Source organism: Crocuta crocuta, unplaced genomic scaffold (assembly GCF_008692635.1).
Source record: "Crocuta crocuta isolate KB4526 unplaced genomic scaffold, BGI_CrCroc_1.0 scaffold531, whole genome shotgun sequence".
Classification (NCBI taxonomy): Eukaryota; Metazoa; Chordata; class Mammalia; order Carnivora; family Hyaenidae; genus Crocuta; species Crocuta crocuta.
The window spans coordinates 1,911,783-1,916,359 of NW_027531997.1; positions in this window are offsets into that span (position 1 = coordinate 1,911,783).

The following is a 4,577-nucleotide window of genomic DNA, read 5'->3' on the forward strand; positions in this document are numbered from 1 at the left end:
ACACGTGGGACTCAGACTCACAACCCCACGATCAAGAGTTGCTCGCCCCACCAACTGAGCCAGCCGGGTGCCCCCAGGGTGATCTTCAGTACAGTACCCCCCCACCCCACTTATCAGTGATTTCATTTCCACAGTTACTCCCAGACTGTAGTTCAGAAACAGATGCTCCTTCCAACGACGTGGTATAAGAAAGTCAGCAGTAGCCTAAGGATCATGACAATACTTAGGTCATTCACACCTCGTCATCTCGCACACAGTCATTTTATCATCTCACATCATCACGGGAAGAGGAAGAATGAGTATAGTACAGTAAGACATTTTGAGAGAGAGAAACCACATTCACATAAGTTTTTTTTTTAATCTTTTTATTTCTGAGAGACAGAGAGAGACAGAGTGCGAGCTGGGGAGGGGCAGAGAGAGAGAGGGAGACACAGAATCTGAAGCAGGCGCCAGGCTCCGAGCTGCCAGCACAGAGCCCGGCGCGGGGCTGGAACCCACACCAACCGTGAGATCATGACCTGAGCCGAAGTCGGACGCTCAACCGACTGAGCCACCCAGGTGCCCCACAGGTAGCCTGATATTTTTGTCACCTCTAGACGCAGAAGAGATTTGAGGTGATCCCGTTTGTCTCCCTAGAGAGCGAAGGAAAGGGGCTTCTGTCTTCCGGTACTGGGTCTGAAGGATGACATTGAAACTTCCCCTGTGAGATGCAGTCCGCTATAGGGCCTTCTAGTCAGCAGTTTTATTTCTCCATCATCAGAATCTCTGTTGGGGAGGATCGACCATAAACTCACTTGTCATTTCTTTACAAGAAAACTCTGCTTGTCGAAGGCCAAGTCCATGTGTTCTTTTGGTCTGTAGCACAGGACAGGCTCAGAGTGAGGGTGAAAGACGAAGAGTGTATTATCATGAGGCATTCGTTTGTGAGCTTAACAGTAATACACGTGTAGGTGGTTTAGAACGTTATACACGTTTGATGATGGGGTCCTAGGAGACCATTTTCTGATGGTTGTAGTGGCTTCGGACCTCTAATGGACCATATCCTTGGCGCTCTGTCTCCTGCTGACACGGGCGAGTGGGTCAGGGTCCAGCAGACATCGGCTTTGTATACTGCGTGTCAGCTCCGAAGTTCTGTGAGCCAGCAGCTGGAGCGGGGACAGAGGAGGGCGCATGGGGACAGAGGATAGGCAGTACCCAACAAGCCCCGTGATCCCATCAACCTGCCGTCTCTCATTTTGAACAAATCTCTTTACTTCTCCGGGTTCTGATCTTCAGCTAATACGAGGGTCTGAAAGGGTCTTAAGAATCTATGGTCATGGACCTTTCCGAGAAGCTGGTGAATTGTGTGGAAATTAAATTTACAAACCATGCATGTTAAGCATCTTTTTATGTGTCCCGTGCCCTCTGTGTGTCTTCTCTGGAAAAATGTCTATTCAGGTCCTCTGCCCATTTTTCCATCAGATTATTTATTTTTTTCTGTGTTGATTTGTATAACTTCTTTATACATTTTGGGTATTACCCCCTTGCTGGTTATAGTATTTGTAACTATCTTCTCCCATTCAGTAGGCTGCCTTCTTGTTTTGTGGATGGTTTTCTTTGCTGTACCAAAGCTTTTTATTTTGGTAGAGTGCATGACTAATCATCAGGGAAATGCACAGCAAAACAACAATGAAATAGCACCTCACACCTGTCAAAATGGCTGAAATAAAAAAGACAACAAATGACAAGTATGGACAAGGATGTGGAGAAAAGGGAACCTTGTACATTGTTGTTGGGAATGTAAACTGGTACAACCTCTAGGGAAAACAGTATAGAGGGTCCTCAAAAAGTTAAAAATAGAAATACCATATGATCCATTCATGCCACCACTGGGTATTTACCCAAAGAAAATGAAAACCCTAATTCAAAAAAGTACGTGCATCTCTATGCTTACTGCAGCATTATGTACAATAGCCAAGATATGAAAGCAACGTAGTGCCTACAGTGGATGAATAAAGAACATGTGGTATATATGTACACACAGACATGCACACACTCACAATGGAATGTTACTCAGCCATAAAAAGAATGAGATCTTGGCATTTGCAGCAATATGGATGGACCTAGAGGGTATCATGCTAAGTGAGGTAAGTCAAGGAAAGACGAAGACCATATGATTTCACTTATATGTGGAATCATTTTTCTAAAATCTTTATTTTGAGAGAGAGAGAGAGCGCGCGCACACATGTATGAGTGACATAGGGGTAGAGAAGGAGAGAGAGAATCCCAAGCCGACTCCACCCTGTCAGCACAGAGCCCTACATGGGGCTCCATCTCATATACCGTGGGATTAGGACCCGAGCTGAAATCAAGAGTTGGATGCTTACCCCACTGAGCCACCCAGGGGCCCCAAGGAATCTAAAAAAACAAATGAGTAAACAAAAAATAGACTTTGAAATACAGAGAACAATCTGGCAATTCCCAGAGGGGAGGTGGGTGAAGCAATAGGCCAAATAGTAAAGAGGATGAAAAGGTAAAAAACTTCCAGTTACTAACGGTTCCTGGGTGGCTCAGTCAGTTAAGCGTCCACCCTTGGTTTCAGCTCAGGTCATAATCTCACGGTTCGTGGGTTCAAGCCCCGCATCAGGCTCCATGCTGACAGTGCGGAGCCTGATTGGGATGCTCTCTCTTTCTCCCTCTCTCTCTGCCTCTCCTGTGCGTGTACTCTCTCTCTCAAAATAAATAAATAAACTTAAAACTTCCAGTTACTAAAAAGTAAGTCATGGAGATATAAAGTACAGCATGGAACATGTAGTCAATAGTATTGTATTAACGTTGTACAGTGACAGGGGCTAATCTTCTCATGGTGAGCTCTGAGTAATGCATAGAACTATCCAGTCAATATGCTGTAAGCCAGAAACTAATATGACATCATATGTCCATTATACTTCAATTAAAAAAATGTAAACATACATGTGCACATATATACACAAATTAGCAGATCTTTCAGGAACTTTCCAGAAAATTTTGACATCATTCTTAAGAGCACCTGGACTTAGCTCCGTGTCTCTCCCAATTTTGCTCATCTGTGATTCTAGTATCTTCCATCACTCAAATCATATAGCCGTCTGCCTGAAACTCTCAAATGAATTCCCATTTGAATTAGCACAAAAATAATTTCCAAGTAAGGCCAGTGAAACACAAGATCGGGGTACTCTTTGCCCTGATTACTGAACGACATTTTTCCTTAGTTGCTTTGCCCCAAACACACAAATTTTGGGTTTTAAGCTTTAATATAAATATAACTGACAGAACATAGACTGTCCCATTTAAAGCGTACAGTTTATGGGTGGCTCAGTTGGTTGAGCGACCAGCTCTTGGTTTTGGCTCAGGTCATGATCGCATGGTTTGTGGGATTGAGCCCAACATCAGGATTCTCTCTCTCCCTCTCCTGCTTACACATGACAGCTTTCTCTCTCTCAAAATAAACTTAAAAAAAAAAAGCATACAATGTATAAAATAACATAGGTTACACCGGAGAAATGATCGCCAAAATCAAAGTAATGAACACGTGCATTACATCATGCTTCATAATCCTTTGGAACATATAGTAATGAAAACTACATTGTTGCTCCAAAGAGGTGATTTAGTTATTTACTTCTTGCATAACTAGGGATAATTTATTAAGGCAATTACATTTATATATTTTTTTAATGTTTATTTATTTTTGAGAGAGAGAGAGAGAGAGTCAGAACATGAGAAGGGGAGGGCAGAGAGAGAGGGAGACACAGAATCAGAAGCAGACTTCAGGCTCTGAGCTGTCAGCACAGAGCCCGATGCTGGGCTCGAACTCATAAGCAGTGAGATCATGACCTGAGCTGAAGTCAGATGCTTAGTCGACTGAGCCACCCAGGTGCCCTTACATATGTATATTTAAAACATGCACCTGATGTAGTTGAATGCCCTTGAGAAATTTCTTATGTACTTGGTACTTTCTGCCATAGATCAAATGTTATTTAAGTAATTCCTTCATAGGAATCCCGAATTAATGAGTGTTACTGTATGTCCTATCATTGCTTTTGGTTGAAGGGTATTTTGAGCCTTAACTGTTGTAAATATAGAGACTTTGGCACAGTTCCAACCATAAAAAATTATGAAAGAGGGGCGCCTGGGTGGCTCGGTCAGCTGAGTGTCCAACTTCGGCTCAGTTCATGATCTCGCAGTTTGTGAGTTCAAGCCCCGTGTCGGGGTCTGTGCTGACAGTGCAGAGTCTGGAGCCCGCTTCAAGTTCTGTCTCCCTATTCTCTCTGCCCCTACCCTGCTCATGCTTTGCCTCTCTCTCTCTCAAAAATAAATAAACATTAAAAAATAAAATAAATAAATTATAGAAGAAATTTTATACAATTCTATAGTCAGAAAAGTTGAAGTTATTTGGAGTTTCTTAAAAATAACAAGAATGTGGTCCGTATCTGTTCATGGACGTTTGGTTATGGTCCAGTAAGTCAGTTAAGGAAATGGTATGTGGTGGCCTATGCGATATGTGTGATGTGGCTCAGTTTCTCTTTAATGGCAATTGAGAAAAGTGACTGTCTGAATAG